General features: G+C 52.3%; 1 protein-coding gene across 1 annotated transcript in view; it reads right to left on the bottom strand.

Annotated features, from left to right (window-relative positions):
* Nucleotides 1-19709, bottom strand: part of BET1L (Bet1 golgi vesicular membrane trafficking protein like) — a 158975-nt gene that overhangs the window by 108158 nt on the left and 31108 nt on the right. The gene's annotated exons all lie outside the window — the stretch shown is intronic.

Below are 19709 nucleotides of genomic sequence, written 5' to 3'. Positions count from 1 at the left end.
CCAAGTTTCAACAGTTGGATAACTTGCAAAGACATATTTCCTGATTAATAGTACTACATTCTGATCACAATCTAATCATCATGCAAGATTTGAAATTCATTAAGGTCAAATTTTGAATAGATCAAGGCAGCGCGCTATTCATAGATCATCAAGGCAGTATTGTTCAAATCTATGACCAGCCTTCTGCTTCAAAATGCCTCAGGGTGAGGTAGTGGCTCCAGCCTCAGAGGGTTATGGGAGCTCACTATTCAAGCTGCTCTTGGCCTAACTTCACCTCGGGTACATCTGCACTTAGTATCCAGAATCAGGCTCTTCCAACTCTCCTTTACATTCACTTGTTGGTCTGTTGTTGCAAAGCTAGGATTGGAGACCATGTTTGCCCTAGGAATTCCCGCTGCAGAACAAACTCCCCGGGGAGAGTCTAAAATACATTATTATGAATTTTCTTGAGCTTCCTGTCAAGGAATCACTGGAGGGACAGTAATTAGATTCCAGATTCTGCAATGAGACTGAAAGAGACAACATTGCAACTATTTAAAAGCATACTTAAACTGATTAGGCTAGAGGGAATGATAACAGAACTTTATGCTGTAAGGTTGTTGAATGAATTTGCAATGTCTCAAACATCACTCAAGGTTTAGTTCCAAGCTGGTTTATATCTCTCGCCTGGTGCTCCATGTGAGCTCTTGATTTTATTTGACCCTGAATGTTTTTTACTTGTGATGATAATGAAAGGATTAAGGAGGCTGTGCGCACTAACGGTAAGATATACAAAACCCCTTTTCAGTTGCAGATCCGGTCATTTGTAAAGTCACAGAGTTTGCCAACGCAAAGGACTTTTTTTTTTAAGTACTAAACCAATTTTGTGCGTCGGAAAAGCCTTTCCAACTCGCAAAATTATTTTTGCAGCCTATTCCGGTAAGAAAGTAGATTATTATGAGGTGTGAATGGGAGCCCTCACCAAGTAATAATGTCACAATGTCTATCAGGTCCAGTTACGATTGTTTCAGAAAACAAGCTTAGTCCTGGGCAGCTGTAGCATGGAGCAGTCAGACGTAAACTAAAGACGAGTGTAAAGCGTTCAGAAGTATCAAAACAGTCAATAAGTAGAGAACACATCACAATAAAAATACGACAATTAATAAAAATAAGTTGTATTATTATCTTTAAATAGACACCAAAGTTACTAAAATCTATTGAGAAAATCAGAGCGGATTAAAAAAAATATATATATATATATTGCAATCTGAAAGAGACACATTAGTGATAGATTACTTGCCTTAGAATATCCCAGGCGTCAGACTGGATCCAGAAAGTTTGTCAGCAGTACCCCTGCGCGTCGGTAGGCATTGTCATGCGGCTCCGCGTACATCGATGGCGTCGTATTCGCCGAGATGACGCCCACGTGCGCCGACATCAGTTCTTTCTTTTTCCGCGCCAGCAAGCACAGATCCGAGAGAGAGCGGTACTCCTAGTCATATTTTTGACTTGTTTTCTGAGAGACTTGTTTTTCTTGTTTGTCGAGTACTCGACTTCTGGCGCAGTAGGGACTCCCGGGTCTCAGTCCTGTTGGGACTGCCGTCGGAACATGTCAGCGGGGGACCCGCATGTCGTGCGTCTCTTCTGCTTAGGGCACGTCCATTACCCCGAGACGTGCCCCAGTTGTCGGGCCATGGCGCCGAAGACTTGCGAAAGCGTTCCTCACAGTTCTTGGAGGCCCGGCAATTGTTCCGCGCCACTCGAGGGGCCGGTCGTGGAGCCTAGACCATCGTTCGTCAGCATCGGGGTCAAGTAAGTCGAAGCTCCATACTAGGTCGAAGACGTGGCGTCGCTCTTTGCCTACCCCTCACCGGTCGCGGGACTTGGTGGAGGGGGTGGATGGTCACTCCCCAGCAGCTCCGGTGGAGCCCCCTTTGTTGCCTGCGGCCCTTCCCCAGGGCCGTACGTGACTCCGGAAGGAATACAAGTGTTCCTATTGGCCATGGGCCGTTTATTTGCCCCTTCAGGCCCTGTGGAACCGTTGGGTGGTTCTGCCCCTGTGCCGCTGCTTTTAGCCCTGGCAACGCTGGCAAGATACCCTGGGGCGCCGTTGGCTCCGGCCTCGGCCCTGCCGTTGGCTCCTGGCCTCAGACCCACAGATGGCTCTGGTCGCGGCCCTGTCGCTGGCTATGGCCTCGGCGCCTCCGGCGCCGCTGGCTCTAGCCTCGACGCTGGCTTTGGCCTCGGTGCAGCAGCTGGCTCCGGCCTTGACGCCGCCGCTGGCTCTGGCCTCGGCACTGCCGATGGCTCCGGGCCCGGCGTCGGACACGGCTCAGTTGCCTCCACGGCCGGACTGCGACTAGCTTGGACTGACCTATTGTCCACCAATTCCTTGCCCGGGAGAGGCAATTTTATCCCTTTCCCAGGCTTCCTCGTCCTTCTCAGCCTCTTACACAGTCGACGGCAAAGACTGGGAGGGATCTGGGGACCCTGTATCAGCTCAGTGCGAGGATGCGCCAAACTAGGATGCCAATGTGGATGATCTGAGCGATCTGGATTTCTCTCTACGCCCCGGTACACTGTCCCCTTCCTCCGTGGCTACGAAGCAGAATGGTACATTTTCTGTGGTGATGCGCAGGGCGGCTGAGGATCTTAACCTCAAGCTCCCTACGGTATCTCTCATGACCAATCTCCTGACAAGGAGCCGCTGCTGGCCTTTAATGATGCACTTACAGACGCACTTACAGACGTCCTCTGGGCGCCTGGTCCACACCTCCCATAGGTACTCCTATGGATAGGAGTGTGGCACAACGGCATCGCCCAGTCCCGTGCGACCCCAAGTTTCCTCACATAACACCCGACGCCGGAGAGTCTGGTTGCCCAAACCTCTGCTTCTCCCAGCGCATTCCCTTCTGCACCTTCGGATAGGGTAACAAAACAAAACAAAACAAAAAAAAAAGAAGGAGGTTAAGCGGTCTGAGAACAAGGTTTTACCTGTGCCACTTCAGGACTGCGGACAGTGCATACTGCATGCCTTTTGGCCCGCTATTTCCACTCTGTGTGGGACACAATGACGATGGTGCTACCTCAGTGTCCAACGGACGCTCGGACGGTACTCTCCCAAGCTATACCGAGGGGAGAGATGCGGCACCGTTTACTATACGTGGTGGCCTTGATACCAACGACTCCCTCGGTAGGGCAATTTCCACAACTGTGGCGCTCCACCGCTACGCCTAGCTCAGAGCCACTGGCTTCTGAGGGGATGTCCAGAATGCCTTGTTGGACATGCCCTTTGGTGGCACGCGCCTCTTTGGTGATAACCCGGATGGCACGTTGGAACGTTTTGAGGACTCCCGGGCAACGGTCCATTCCTTGGGCCTTTCAGTCAAGTGCACTCCCTCGGAGTCTGCCTTTCGTTCCTTTCCTGGCAGGGACGGGGCGTCCAAAACACGTTCCTTTCAAAGCCGCAGGTCTGCGCAGCAGCACTCTCGGCGCAGCCGCTGAAAGGGGACCCGCAGAGGTGGGTCACAGGGCCAGCGGCCGGGACAGTCCACCGCCGCCCCTGCCACCACAGCCTCCAAACCTTCCTAGTCCGGGGTTTTTCGGGCCCACCGAACACCCGTGGGCTGCACGATTTGCCATCGCCTCCCCCACTGGCGCACCATCACTTCGGACAGTGGGGTTTTGCAGATAGTCCGAAAGGGCTACTCCCTCCCACTCCGGACTGCCCCTCCGGCTGTGCCCCCTCCGTACCACCACATGTTGGTGTATCACTTGGCGCTTCTCCAGCAGGACGTTCCGGCCCTCTTGGCCGGAGTGGGCCGTGAAGCGCGTTCCGACGCAAATAGTAGTTCGTGGTTCTATATCCCACTACTTCTTGATTTAAAATAAAAGGACAACAGCCTGCGTCCTCTTTTGGGCCTCCGGTACGTCACTTACTTCCTTCGGACGAAAAAGTTCTAAAGGCTCCCGCTTTCAGTATACCGTACTCCCTTTTGGCCTTACTAGCGCCCATCGGGTGTCGCAGCAGTGATGGCGGTGGTCGCAGCTCATCTGCGCATATCAGGGGTTGCAGTCTTCCCCTATCTCGACTACTGGCTGTTGACGGCGGGCTCGCCCCGAGTAGTCTCACACCTCCAAACTACGGCCAACCTCCTGCATTTGCTAGGGTTCTCCATCCACGTGGCGAAGTCGCATCTGGCTCCCTCTCAGAAGCTCCTCTTCATTGGAGCGGTACTGGACAGCGCGATTTCGGGTTTATCTTCACGAACAGCTCGTCCGGGTCATTCAGCCTATGAATTGGGTCAGCGGCAGATCCCATTTCCTTCCCCAACCGGAGCACACAGTGGTAACAGATGTGTCCCTCCGGGGATGAGGCACCATATGGGGAGGAGGGGGGGGGGCGGAGATCAGAAACTTATGGTCTCCGGCGGAGTCCCAGCTCCATATCCATCAGTTGGAGCTTACGGCGATCCTGCTTGCACTCGAACCATTCCTTCCCTCTGTCATGAGGACAGTAGTGCAGGGGTTCTTGGACGAAACCACCGCCATGTGGTACTGCAACTAGCGAGGCGGGGTGGGGTTGTGGACCCTATGGCAGGAGGCTCTGGACGTGGCTGGACTGCCAGGGCATTCTACTGGTGGTTCAACGCTTGGCAGGTTCTGTGCACACCGGGGCGGACAAACTCAGCCGCCAGTGCATCATAGATCACGAATGGCGTCTTCACTCAAGAGGTGGCACAAGGTCTCTTTTAGCAATGGGGAGAACCTTGGTTAGATCTATTCGCCACCAAACAGAACGCGCACTGTCAGCAGTTCTGAGCGTTGGAGTTTCCAAGGCGGCACTCGCTCGGAGACGCCTTTCCGCCTATACCACTTCTATCCTGAGTGCTGAAGATCAGACGCGACCAAGTTATTTTTGTGGCACCGGACTGGGCTCGAAGAGTTTGGTATCCCGAGCTACTCAGCATGAGCGAGGATCCTCTGATCCGACTGCCTCTTCGGGAGGATCTTCTGTTGCAGCAACAGGGGACGGTCCTCCACCCGAACCTGTCCAGCCTCCACCTCCTTGCATGGAGATTCAGCAGCGACAGTTGATTCCATTTGACTTGCCTCCTGAAGTTTGTAATGCAATTCTGGCAGCCAGGCGTCCCTCACCTTAACTGTATATGCCTGCCGGTGGAACAAATTTGTGGCATGGTGCACAGCGTAAGCTGTGGATCCCCCCCTTTCTGCCCCTCTTTCTGAGGTCCTGTTGTTCCTTCTCTCTTGTCCCAGCAGGGCTCTGCCCTGGGCACTGTTAAGGGCTAACTCTCTGCTCTTTCAGCCTTTTTCAGGCTGTTGTCCACAGATTTCTCAAAGGCATAACTCACCTTTTCCCTCCCATTCCTTTTGCGATGCCTCACTGGGACTTGCACCTGGTTCTCACATACTTAATGTGTGCTCCCTTTGAGCCTCTTCATAACTGTCCTTTACGGTTATTGACTTTGACAACTGTCTTCTTGGTGGCTATCATCTCCGCTAGGCGTGTGAGTGAACTCCAGGCTCTTTCATGCAAACCTCCTTTCCTGGCGGTTCATCCGGACAAGGTTGTGCTTCGGCCACATCCCTCCTTTCTACCAAAAGGAGTCACTGCCTTTCATCTGCGGCTGTCTGTCACTCTGCCCACTTTCTTTCCGCCACCGCACCCTTCCAGAGAGGAAGAGAGGCTCCACCGTCTGGACCCAAAACGTGTGCTTTCATTCTACCTCAGCCGCACACAACCGTTCCGGGTGGATGACCAGCTCTTTGTTAGCTACGTGGGCGCCACGAAAGGTCGAGCTGTGCACAAACTGACTATCTCCCGCTGGGTTGTCCTGCGCATGAACGCCGGTTACTCTCTGGCGAAAAAGGAACCTCCGTAAGGCTGTGCGCACATTCTACCAGGGCGACAGCAGCTACTACTGCATTGGGATGCAGTGTCCCCCTGCAGAACATCTGTCAGGCAGCCACTTGGGCCTTGCTGCATACTTTCACTAAGCACTATTGCCTTGACAGCCTTGACGGTCCAGAGAGGCGGCTTCTTTGGCCGTTCAGTTCTCTGTGACTTTCTGGTGTAATCTCACTTCGCAGACCCCACCACCGGGGTTGGTATTGCTAGGGTATGTATTCTAAGGTAAGGAATCTATCACTAACATGTCTCTTTCAGATGCACAAGTTACTTACTTGTGTAACGATGTATCTGTAAGAGACATTAGTTAGTGATTGATTCCTTACCGCCCGCCCATCCTCCCCGTTCTGCGAACTGTACTCTAGGGTTCAGGTTATCCCTTTCAGGGCCCTATATCTATTGCACCAGTAGTCGGTCTCTGGCATGGCTCTGCGTTCCTGGCGCGGAAAGTCGTGTACAGAACTGACATCAGCACGCATGGGCGGTCTAAGTAACTCCCATGACGTTATCACGGCGAATAAAACGCCAGCGACATACGCGGAGCGGCACGATGATGCCTACCAATGCGCAGGGGTACTGCTGACGAAAACTTTCCGGATCCAGTCTGACGCCTGGGATTTTCTAAAGTAAGGAATCTATCACGAACTAATGTCTCTTACAGATATATCGTTACACAAGTAACAGATTTTGTGGTTTAGCGTTAGTTATAACCAGAGGGCTAAAAACGACCTAACTTTGCATTTGGACAAGCCACAACGTAAGGGGGAGGGGGCGCATCAGGGCTTTCACAGGGTCCACTCAGTCTCATGGGGGAAACTACCTGCAGAATTCAGCAGTTTTGGTGTCCATTCGGAATCCTTGTCTTTTTTCCTTTCAGTGGGTTCCTGCAATAATACAGTCCGGATGCAAAGCATACATGGTTGTTGAAGACGCTGAGGATACGGAGGCTGTGTAAGATGCTGTGATGCAGAGAGAGTCCTCTCAAGGCCCCCCTGTGGTCCATAAATGTCGGGGGTTGTCTCTGGACTCAGGACTTGATCTCTCTGGATGCACCAGGGGAATCCAGTGCAGGTCCAGTCATCACTGGCTAATTGATCCCACAACAAAAGCTGCAATTCAACAAAGATGATCCCAGTTAACCAAATTCATTTTGTAGGTGGGACAAGAGTGCAATCAGATGCCCTTCACATGTCCAACGACTTAGAAGGCACCTTGTGAGGGACAGGACTTGATCACCCAGAATGCACCTTATCACCCAGCAGTGAACAGGTAGAACTGGACTCTGGGAGGTGCAAACACCTTCATCATTTTTTTGCCCTGTGGCTATTACAGGGAGTCAGCCAACTGAATGTTGGAGTCACTTCTGTCCTGGCCCAAGTGGTCACAGCAGGCACAGTCATCTCTTTATGTGTCCCTGAAGTTTAGCAGGTGCAGTACAGTCTTTGGTGCAGCCTCTTTTTCCCGGGTCGAGGGTTCAGCAGGGTAGTCCTTCTTCCCTGTCGAGTAGTAATCTGATATCTGGGTGCCACATATGAGCTTGGGGAGGAGGGTGATGAACTAGCCAACAAGCTATCAGTTCTCCTGGGCTATCCTTCCCATCTAGTGAAAACTTCCTGGGAAGTGTGGTATCTAGCTATCCCAGAGAACACTATTCAGTCCACTACGAACATGGCCAGACCCTTCTCTCCGTGTGTAGAGCTCAGCAGCCAAACCAATAGGAGTGGCTCACTGGGGGCTACACTCCCCCGTGGAAAACCAATTTGGCAACAGGTTTTCCCTTCCCGCTAAAGATGCCAGCATGTGTGGCTGAACAAAAGGGAAGGCCTGACTAGTGCAACTTGCATTTGCTCTTCAGAGGCAGCTTCTTTGTAAATTGCCGCATGGGCTCTCACCCCCTCTGACCATACTGCCATCCCAGCAGGTGATGACACTATAATGACTAGTGCAGCGTCTTCTCCGTGCAAATGGCAGAGGACCTACCCCTCATTCTGCTGGGATACGCGGACATGAACTTTTGACTCTAATAGAGTTGTCTTTCTAGAGTGAGAGGTACCACTTTTTAGGGTGCTGTATGTGGTCTTTCACTACAATTGACCACGATTGATAGTGTAGATAGAAACTGATACTGGTCCTGAAGAATTGCCATCCAATGAACAGTTTGCCAAGAAACATGTTGACCTTTGAACGCGGTACTGTGTAAACTTTACTACAGGGGTGCACCACACTAAATTTTAATTAGGAGAGAGGCCATACTCATTAAAATTGTTCTGATTGGACCACTACCTCCTATTTTAGCCTCACCTTCCTTTGCATCTACACACACTATGCCCCTCACATGCACTGCACCTTACGGCAAGGAATAAAAGATCTCCACCAAAGAGCCCCTTCATGGGTGCCCATCGTGTATTGCAGCGCCGACCCGATGAGGAGCAGACCCAATGATGAAGCATGACACCTAGCTGGCTGGGTGTCCTAATTCTAACAAGAGGAATTCCCCTCTCTGTCTAGATACACAACCTGTCCTATTCCTTCAGGAACTTCATACCATTTTTGTGTTTAACTTTCTAAAGTTGCCTTCTGCAAAATAGTTACATTATTTCCGACTTCGGCAATATGTTGGGTTTAATGTGACTAGTCTTGCGGTACCTTGGAGTATAAATTTTGGGAGTCGCATTTAGAAGTTAGCAGTGCTGGCATAGAAATTCTGCTCATTTCCTGCCCATCTTATCAATTGGCTCCTGTTACTGTCCTTGCCAAACCGTTGCTTTTCATTTGTGAATAGGCTTAGTAGTCCCTCCTTGGTACTGCCATGTCTGCATATGTAACTTCCCAGAACGACTGGACTGTTTACTTGTGTTGTTATACGGTCTGCTTTATGAGTCGGCGAGCACTATTTTCTTTAATGAATAATTCAGGACAATGGCAGCCGCTTCTTGTATTCACAGCACGCCCACACAGCACTCGTGGGACAATGGCGGCTGCTTATTGCATATGCAGCACGCTGTGTGTGCTTTCATTTTAATAGTGGCTGCCCCCTCTAAGCACTCGCGGGACACTGTCACCCGCTTCTTGTATTTGCAGTGCACCATGCACGCTTTCATTTTAAAAATAGCCGACGCCTCACACACACAGTCACCAACTTTGGCAACGGAGGAGCAGCAGCAGCATTGCTGTTGCCAGTCTGGGTGCTGCTTTCCTCCAGCCTATGTGTTGGACGTTTTGGAGTGTGCCGAGCCAGCTCCACCGCCACTGACTACTGTTGCTGGCTTCAGTCCTGTGAGTACACAGACTTCTTTGTTCACAGGATCCTGGGTAGGGGCACTCTGCTTAGAGGTACCACTTGCCTAATTTGGGACGTGCAGAGTGCGTGTTCACTCTGTAGTGTCTGAAGAATTACTGCAAGCTTGTTTTATTTGGCAGCGCGGTACACTTTTACTGTAGCGTTCAGACGGCTTTTTAATTTTTCTATTTGGAACTTGCCCCTTTTTATATGCATTATTTTTTTTCTTGCGAGTGCGGAACGCTTTTCCTACAGCAGTTGTGCACCTTTTTTTGTCTCTGGAGAACCAGCCACCAATGGCGGCCGCATGCCTTTTTTTTTCAACAACAACCACCCTACTGAGGAGGAGCCTAGCGCGCAACCAAGATGGCCGCGTAGGTGCGAGGCTCCCGAGGACCTCCGCAACCTCCTACGTCTATCCTGATTTCATCCTGCCTCGGTTGAGGGGACAGTGTTGGTGAACCTGAGTTTAGGTGGTACCCGTTTTCCGTTTTCAAAATCGGACCTCGGGTGCCGGAGTGAGCACCGATTGAAGTTTGCGTCCTTCTCCTCGCCGGACCCCGGATTTGCGTTGGGGGGTGACCCAGTGACAAAGTGAACAACAACGGCGGGCCGGGCCTGGCGAGTCGCGTACCCCGCACTTTCGCTTTCGCACCGTCTCTGCAAGTGTGATCGCGGAGCCTTTTGTGTTGGTGTGGCCTCGCTGGGGGACCCTGCCTGCCAGCCGGCTGTGACCCACCCTGCCGATCTGGGGTGGCCGCCCCCGGAGCTCGTGGCCCTGATTGCCTGCTCTCTACGGCGTTGCTGGTGCGATTGTGGGACCAGTGGCGATGGCCACGAAACAAGATGGAGATCGGTCAAAGGCCAAGTCGACCCGGCGTGGCACCGTCCATCAGGCCAACAGCATGGACCGCCATACCCTCCAGAGGGGATCTCCCGGCGGACCGCACAAGTCCCCCGAGGGCCCTTCTGATGCCCCGGACTTGCCCACGGATCTGACTCTCCACGACGTCATGGGCGCCATTTCGGAGATGAAAGCCTCGGTGGGCCAGCGGTTCAATACCCTGGCACAGAAGATCGACGCGGTCCTTGTGGATGTCGGCCTGGTGAGGGCCGATCTTTCCAAGACCAACGACCGAGTTGATTCTTTGGCCCAAACCGCATCGGGCCTTACGACTGCGGTGGCGGCACTGCAAACGGAGGTGCGCCGGCTTACTCAGGCGAGTGCACTTATGGATCGACGCCTTGAGGATTCCGAGAGTCGGGCCCGGAGGAACAACATCCGCATCATCGGAGTACCCGAGGGACGGGAGGAAGCGGCGGCGGATCTATTTGTGGAAGACCTGATCGCTACCCATCTCCAGCCTCGGGGACTGAGTAGATTTTTTGCCGTGGAGAGGGCCCACAGAGTTCCCGGGGGAAGGCCGAAGGTCGGAGCCCCTCCGCGACCTCTCATTGCCCGGATTTTTAACTTTCGGGACAGAGACGCGATCCTGCAAGCCTCCAGTTAAGGGCCGGTTAAGCTGGAAAATATGGAGGTGAACTTTTACCCTGATTTCACCCAAGCGGTCCAGAAGCAGAGACTGAGCTTCCTGGGCGTCAAACGCCGACTTCGGGACCTGAACTTAAAATACGCCATGCTCTTCCCGGCCAAGCTGCGAGTGGAGGTGGATGGTCGCACGCACTTTTTTGATCGTCCCGAAGCGGCTGGGGACTGGCTGGACACTCTGTCTGGGGATCGTGATCGGGATGGCGGGGGGGGGGGCGGCGGGAGGAGATGGCCCACTGGATCGCGACTGAGGGTTCAATATTGGGCCTCACTCTGGACGAATACGATGCTATTTTCGATCAAGCGTCTGTCTTTGTACATTCCCCTCCCATGGAGGTTGTGTGGGGTCTAGGAGGGGTACTCTTTCCTCCTCTAGGGGGTCTAGCTAGTTTCTTCTATAGGGGCGACAGGCACACTGCAAGTTGGGGGGGCTGTCCGGGCTCATGCAGGGGTGCAGGGAGGGGGGAGTTTTGTTGGGATGGGTGGGTTGGGGTGGGTTGTTGTTTGTTTACACCACAAGGCAAACGGATCATTGTGTTATCTCTGCAGTGCTCTCTGGGGGACGAGTGATGACTTCTGTTTATGATGGGGGGTAGAGGACTGAGTTTGTTGTCCTGGAATGTTAATGGACTGGGGGACAGGATAAAGCGAGGTGTGGTCCTGCAGTTCTTGAAGCGAATCTCGCCCGATATAGTTTTTCTGCAGGAGACGCACCTCATTGGCAATTCCTTTTGCGCTATGAATCGACGGGGCTACCGCCTCGTGGCCCATTCAGGCTTCACGTCTGGTTCAAGGGGTGTGGGCATTATGGTTAAAAACTCGCTCCCGTTGGCGATTGATGAGGTGCGCCATGACGATAGGGGACGTTACACGGTTTTGGTGGGCAGAATGGAGGGCAGAGTGGTCGTTTTTGTGTCAGTATATGTCCCGCCGGGGCTGCAGACGACCGCCTTTGCGGACCTGGGGCGCCTCCTCCTTGGCCTTCCGGAGGGGATTCTAGTGGTGGGGGGGGGATTTTAATGCTGTAGTTTCCGGAACTGTGGATCGTCACCCCCCTAGGGATCTCCCCCGGGCCCAAGCGTGGTTATCTGGCCTTATGGATACCCTGGGGCTGGTGTATTGTTGGCGTTTAAAACATCCCACGCAGCTACAGTACACCTTCCATTCAGGGGCTCATGGTAGTCTCTCACGGCTAGATTATGTCCTGGTTCCGGCGGCACACGTTGGGAGGGTAGGGGAGGTGCGCCATTTGGCACGGGGTATTTCGGACCACTCTCCACTCTTGTTGCACCTTGATATTATTTCGAGGGGAGAGGGTAGGGTGGCCCCGATTAATCCCTGGTACCTGCGTGACCCCACCATTCGCGCAGAGCTGATTAAATCCCTTAAGCGCTATTTTGACGAGAATGTGGGGTCTGTGTCATCGGTGGTCTCACTGTGGGAGGCGTTTAAGACAGTACTCCGAGGAGAGGCCCTGTCCCTTATTTCCCACTCCCGGAGGCGCGAGCGGGAGGAGGTGACCCGTGTTGAAGCTGAGATAGCCGAGTTGGAGGGGGATCTAGAATGTGGGGTGACGGATGACAAATTACATGTTCTCCAACTCAAGCAAGCGGCCTATAAGGCCCTCGTCACGGAGGCGGCCAGGGGCCTCAGTAGAGAGCAACAGGGGAGACTGTATGATGTGGGTGATAAGGCTGGTAAATTGATTGCGTGGCTGGACAAAAAGGAGAGAGCGAGTCGAGTTGTCCCGTTGATTGAGAAAACGAATGGTGTGTGTGTCACTGAACCGGAGGAAATTGTCTCCTGCTTCGCGGACTATTTCCATGGGGTGTATTACCCGGTGTCTTCCCGCTCTGAAGAGGATTCCCATGCCCTGCTCAGAGATATCGCGCTGCCTTCCCTTTCGGAGGACAGAGTGTCGTTGGACGCCGCTCCAACCTCCGAAGAAATTGCCCTCGCCATACGCTCGGTCACTTCCGGCAAGGCCATGGGTCCTAATGGTCTTCCCATCGAGTTGTATAAACTGCGACCGGATACGCTGGCGCCGCATCTCCGTGCTATGTTCCTTGCGGCCCACTCGGTGGGTTCCCTCCCGCTAGACCAGCGTCTGGCTACCATCGTGGTTATCCACAAGGAGGGGAGGCCACGGGACCGGGTCACGTCCTATCGACCCATTTCGTTATTGAATGCAGAGCCCAAAATTCTCGCCAAGGTGTTGGCCAATCGGCTGGTCGGCGTAGTGTGTGACTTGGTCCACCAGGACCAGTCCGGCTTTATTCCCCATCGCAACAGCGCTTAACCTGCGGCATTTGCATGGGGTGCTCGCACGTGTCCCGTTCATACGGGAGCCGGCCATCTTGGCGTCTTTGGACGCCACTATGGCGTTTGACACACTTGAATGGCCATATATTTGGGCGACGCTCGCGAAATTTGGGTTTGGCCCAGGGTTTATTAGCTGGGTTAAATTGTTGTACTCTGGCCCACTGGCGCAGGTGGTTGTGAACGGTAGAGTGTCGGCTCCGTTTGAGTTGGGCAGGGGCACGCGGCAGGGCTGCCCGTTATCGCCGCTCCTTTTTGCGCTTGCCTTGGAGCCCCTGGCGGAGTGGCTGCGGTGGGAACCTTCTATTCGTGGTCTCCGCTGGACCCCCGAGTATGAGGACCGCGTATCTCTATACGCTGACGATATTCTCCTGTACCTGGCTTCCCCACGTAAATCACTGATAGTACTGGTTGATGTATTGTATTCATTTGGTCGTAACTTCGGCCTTGTCATCAACTGGGCTAAATCGTGCGTGTATGTTCTCTCTGGGGAGGCTCCTATCCTTCCGCGGGGCTGTCCTATCCAGATCGCCCCGCAGGGATTTAGGTACCTGGGTGTCTTCATTACCCTGGACGCGGCGGCCCGGTATGATCGGAACTTGCTTCCCCCCCTCCAGCGTCTGAAGGAGGATGTCGTGAGTTAGCGGCGTTTGCCGCTCTCGCCGCTCGGCCGGGCGGCATTGTTTAAGATGATGTCGCTACCGCGTTTCCTGTACGCGCTGCAGAATACAATGGACCTCGTCCCGGCGCGCTACTTCCGCGAGGTGGAGAGTTTGCAACGCCGCCTGTTCTGGGACGGGAGACCGCGTATCGCCCTGGCGAAGCGGACGCTCCCGTGGTATGACGGGGGGATTGCCCTCCCGGATATCAAACGGTATTATTGGGCCTCCCAGCTAGCTGCGATTAATCACGACCTATACGGGCCCGCCCTAAACCCGGCCTTTGAAATGGACAAGATGCTACTGCCGGGTGGTGACTATAATCGAGCGCTCTACTCCAGCTCGATCGACGCACGTCTGACGGGCCCCACGCGCGTCATGGTACGAGTGTGGCACGCGGCTAATGTAGCGATGGGGTGGAAGGATCGTTTGACCCGGGCGTCACCACTATACGCATCTGAGCAGTTGGGCTCCCTGTGGACCTCGAAGGGCTTCGAGAAGTGGGACATGATAGGCATCAGCAGGGTAGGGGATCTCTGGACGAGGGGGGGATTCAAAACGTTCGAGATGCTGCAGACGGAATTCCAGTTGCAGGACAGGGAGTACTTTCGGTATATGCAGATCCGTCATGCACGATGCTCCGCCTTCCCGGACGTCGCCTCCATCCCGGAGTACTCCCCTCTGGAGGATAGAGTGCTGGATGGACATGTACCGGAGAGCACGATCTCATTGATCTATAAAAAACTGATTAATGACCGCTCGGGATTGCTGACTAATCTTCGTGAGGCTTGGGTTGCCGATGGATTGGAGCTGGACGACGAGGACTGGGTCTCTGCGGTGGCCTCCCCGAAAGAGGTGGCCATACCGGCCCGCCTTCGCTTCGTCCAGCTCAAGATACTCCATAGGGTCTACATAACGGGGCCAAGGCTATTGCGTATGGGCTATGCTGTGGACGTGTTGTGTAAGCATGGGTGTGGTTCTTTGGGGACCTTTCTTCATATTTTGTGGGAATGCCCAGAGGTGGAGCGATTCTGGCGTGGTGTGCATGAGGTCCTGCGGGTGGTCACGCGTGTGTCGCTGCTGCCTGAAGCGAGGAGATGTTTGTTGAACGTGTGGGAACCAACCGACTACTCGGCGCCACAGACGTGGTGGGTGACTCTGGGATATATGGTGGCCAAGCGCGATATTGCTCAACTGTGGGGTTCCCAGAGGTCCCCGACTGTTTCGGCCTGGAAGGAAAATATGGACTGGTGCATGTTTCGGGAAAAGGTGGTGTATGTAGCGAGAGGTAAGCCTGGGACATGGGTGAAAGTATGGGGCCCCTGGAACGCCTACCGCGGGGGAATCTGTACCCCGCCGTTATTGCCTGATCCATCGCCTGCCCCGTCCCCCTAGCCGGTTTAGCTCTCCGGTACCGGGCACGAAGTCCACCCAGTCCCTGTCCTGACCTTCTCCCCCCCTTGATACTCCTGTGGATCGGTAGGGTCCCCCTTCTAGGGGAGCACATGCTGCTGTTTTCGATTGTGGGTTGCCTTGTGGTTTGATTTTTTTGTTGTTATTTATGTTTAAAAGAAACAGTTATGTGGGGTCCGGATGGTGTGGCCATCAACGCTGCTAACTCCTGTACGTTTCCCTTTGCCGCAGCATGCGTTCTACTGTGTGTATCATATGCTCCTCTTGTTTGCTAGCGGCCGGCCTGAAGGTTGTAGGCCCATCTTTGTATATTCTTTGAACTTTGTAATAAACGGTTTAAAAAAAAAAAAAAAAACAACCACCCTACTCCTGCCCTTACAATGGCCATTGGAACCGGATGAAGGCATCTCCATAGCAACTAGCAACTGCAAGCAGTCACGTTCGGAGTCAGATTTCACTTCTATAGGCAAGTTGAAATGCTTGCTGTATAAAGGGGTGTGCAAAATGCTCTTGGTACAGCTATTTTTAGGTCTCGCCTGGCGAAAGCAGCGCATGCGCTGCTCTCGCTATTGCGAGTACCGTTTGTAATCGATTCTGCCTAGGGCTTTGGTGCACGCATCTGCATGGACAAACATGGCTGTTCTTGCCATTTATCCATAGTAGACAGCATGCGCGTGTTCGTAGGGACTGTGGACAATCCCACGCCATTTTGTTGCCATAGCAACGAAAATGCCACTTCGCGTGTTTTTTTTATGTCAGTTCCCCAGGGGCACAAGCAGGCATCCACTTCTGTGTTTTTGTTCCGATCAGCTGTCCTGCAGTTCCCCCGTGGCACAAGCAGGCATCAACTTCTGCCTTTTTGCTGCGATCAGCTGTCCTGACAGAAGTGGATGCCTGCTTGTGCGCTGGGGGAACTGCAGGACAGCTGATCGACAGAAAGCATGGCCAGTAATACGAGGCATCAGTCACGTGTCAGACATGCTGGGGGACGGAGATCAGGGAGGCACGTGCTGCTAAAAGGCCATAATGCCGGTGCTTAGTTGGGCATGTGACAAGCTAAGTACAATGAGAGACTTCCTGTTCCTGAGCAGACTCGGTCACATGCCAGGCACAGGCTGGCACACCCGGAAACGCTGCTGGCTGTGGAGACAGTTAACGTCAAGGCAGCTTATGTTGGTGCAGGGCACAGCAGAGCCGGCCAGATGCCGGGCATTGGGTGTCACATTATGAATGGCTTCTAGGTAGGAGTAAAGTAAATCTGTGACCGACATTGCACACATGGTTGACTCCTGACCTGCACTCTGACAAGTTAGAGCAACATCGCTCTAGCAGCTAACACATATGTGATCTCGGCATTCCTAGGCACACCAGGTGAGTTTTGCAACTAGCACAAAATATGGAAAACATTCCATGTAAGGAAGGTCCTGTCGAGCGAAGTGCATCCCGTGTCCTGCAATCAATCACACATAACACGTTCTAAGATAGCTTAGTGCGTTAATGTATCTGCTGAACAGAACAGCGTGTTTTCGAAAAGTCCAAGCAAGTTTCACTGTCACAAATGATTATGTTTAACTTGGGTAATAATGGAAGTTTCCTGTTCACGTGGCGAAAGATGATTCAGCTTTTGGTCTGTGTTTTAGTAATTGACGATATTTTATTAGTATATGATGTGTTGTCTCAACGCCAAGAGCAGTTGCATTAGATAGCACATTATCGCTGTAAGATCACACGATAGGCGAACATGACTTTGACAATGAGGCTTTGCTACTTTTCGCTTCCGGCGGTAATCTACACCAGGAAGTTACAACAAGCCGTGTTCACGGCTCCTACCAAGGCCCAAGGAGGGAAGTGCGTGGTTTACCGAGGGCCTGGAATACAAGGCGGTGGCCCAGTTTGAGTTAATCAGTTGTGAAACGCCTCGGTAGGGAGTGGGGTTGGGCAGCCCATGCACAATCTTGGCTTCATCAGCGAAGGCAGGAGTCTTGAGTCCCACACCCCAAATCCCTAAGCAAAGCGCTCAGCCCTTCAAACCAGGCCACACGGCAATTTAGCGTTGTTCACGAGTCGATACTCCAAATGCCCCTCAGTTGAAGGGAGGGAGCCTCATGCATTTGCTACCTTAGTAGTCAAAAAACAGTTTCCTGGGGAGTCCCAAGGGACAGCAAGTTGAGTTGTCCATTATGAGTGACTCGTCACATTTGGGCACTTGTAATCTGACTTTAGAACATAAATTACCTTTTTGGTGCTTTTTAATCTATTCGATGGGCTTAATTTCTTCTTCAATTGGACCGTGACCCGTGACCCGTGCACAGAAAGTCAAGATTCTGGATTGCTGTACTTGATGAAGTTTTAATCGTGGGACCCCAGACCACTTTTATCTAAACATCAACTCTCTGACCCAAAGAAGCAAGTGATTATGCAACTGCTTCCGTTTGACTTACTGTACTGGTTTTTATTGGGATTTCCTCTTTATCGGCTGCTGAAAAGCGTACCGCTGGATGTAGTTAGGAAGTACTGGCCAATATTTCATTCAGCAAGCCACAAATTTGGATGTCCATCTTGAAGTCCGTCTGTGCCCAAGGGACCACGTGTAGGGCGCCTGATGAAAACAACACTGGCTTCTGGTGGAAGCAGGACCAGCATGCAAATGTCATTGTCTGACCTTTAAATATTGATCAAGCTGTGCCCCGTATTACACCAAGATTAATCAAGACGTGCTCCGTATTGCACCAACATTCTCCTGGCCCGCGGTTGCGCGCTGACTGATATCCATCTCCCCGCACCGGCAGGGCCTCACGTGTCAGTGTGAGGGATGGAACTCAGACACTAACTTGATTTATTCCAATTCCTCCAATGTCATTATGTGTGATCTTAGGCAGATGGTATTAGCTTCATTTGCCTCTTAACGGGGATTGCCTGAGCAGAAGACACCTGAGATTTCTACTCTTAAAAGGGAATAAAGATACGTCCGCCACCTCAAAGTGAGCCACATGTTTTGGCATGGCGGGCAATGATGACCCTTAGTCTCTGGCAAGCCCTGAATATCAGTTTATTTTGGGTGCTGGCGACATGACGAGCAGTTAATATAGCCCCTCGAAGGGCAAATAATCTTTGAGAGGAGGGGCCAATGTTATTTGTTGCTTGGCTACAACACCAAAAATTGAAGTGAAAATAAATAGTGCAGCTATATTTAGACAGTTATCAGACGGGAGTCTGGCAGGGGCCTAGCCAAGAAATGCACGCGAACTGCGCCGATACGGGCGACCCCGCGAGTGTCTGGGGCAGTGTGGGGACAGGACTTGGTCTCGGTGCCCGTGACCACCCTCCAGGCAGGAACAGCGCCACCCAGAAGCCGATGGCCAGTTTTTAAGCGCGCCGTGCCCGCTAGACTGCTCACTCTCCACTGCTCACTCTCCACTGCTCACTCTCCACTGCTCACTCTCCACTGCTCACTCTCCACTGCTCACTCTCCACTGCTCACTCTCCACTGCTCACTCTCCACTGCTCACTCTCCACTGCTCACTCTCCACTGCTCACTCTCCACTGCTCACTCTCCACTGCTCACTCTCTACCTCTCCACGCGCACACACATATACACACACATTTATATATGTGTATATACATATATATATTCACTGAAAAAACCATAGGTTTCACACATGTTATAGTTAGCTGGACATTTTACTGATAAAAAACCAATGAAATTCCCCCGTTATAGTTACTGTAGGCAACTATAACTCACGCGACCGCAATCCTCTGCTGATGCTAATACTGTATTTAGACACTTATTTGCCCATGTCTTCTTCCATTAAATTTTAGCTATACATATATTACAAATATTTTTTTTTCATAAAGACACATATGTCATCAGCAGAGGATTACGGTCGCGTGAGTTATAGTTGCCTACAGTAACTATAACGGGGGAATTTCATTGGTTTTTTATCAGTAAAATGTCCAGCTAACTATAACATGTGTGAAACCTATGGTTTTTTCAGTGAATTTGTACGGTTTTTTAAATGCTAAGTTACTTTACGCCATTTGTGGCGTGCGCGCCCACTTAACGCATTTCGTTCCATGCGCGCACGGTGCGCTTCGCGCACCGTGCGCGCACAGTGAGCACGCGGTGCGCTTCGCGCACCGCGTGCCCACATTACGCTAGATGGGCCATGAACGCACGATGCGCTTCGCGCACCGTGCGCACATGGAGGACATATGAAGAGCAAAGTCTTAAATCTGCTTTTCATTTTTTTTTTTTTTTTACCGTACGCTTACCGTAAGCTTACGGTACGCGTACCCCGTGATTTTTTTTAAAATCAATAAATGTTTTTTTTGTACTTTTCTGTCCTTCTTTGACCCCCTTACAAATGTTAGGGGGTCTGTAACTCTCCTCATTGCCCCCTTTCCTTGTTTTCACTCTTTTTTTTTCAGAGTGAAACACAGAAAATGGCGGCCGCCGCTTCCTGGTTTCGGCCGATTCGAATGTTTACTAAGATCTAAGAGCCAATCAGAATCGCGCTCGCGCACGCCACCGTACGCTTACCGTAAGCGTACGGTAAGCGTACCGTAAGCGGGCTCAGATAT

This window comes from Triturus cristatus, chromosome 3_1 (genome assembly GCF_964204655.1).
Source record: "Triturus cristatus chromosome 3_1, aTriCri1.1, whole genome shotgun sequence".
In the NCBI taxonomy this organism is placed as follows: Eukaryota; Metazoa; Chordata; class Amphibia; order Caudata; family Salamandridae; genus Triturus; species Triturus cristatus.
Note: the sequence above shows the minus strand (reverse complement) of the source record. Positions and strands in the feature narration are given on the sequence as shown.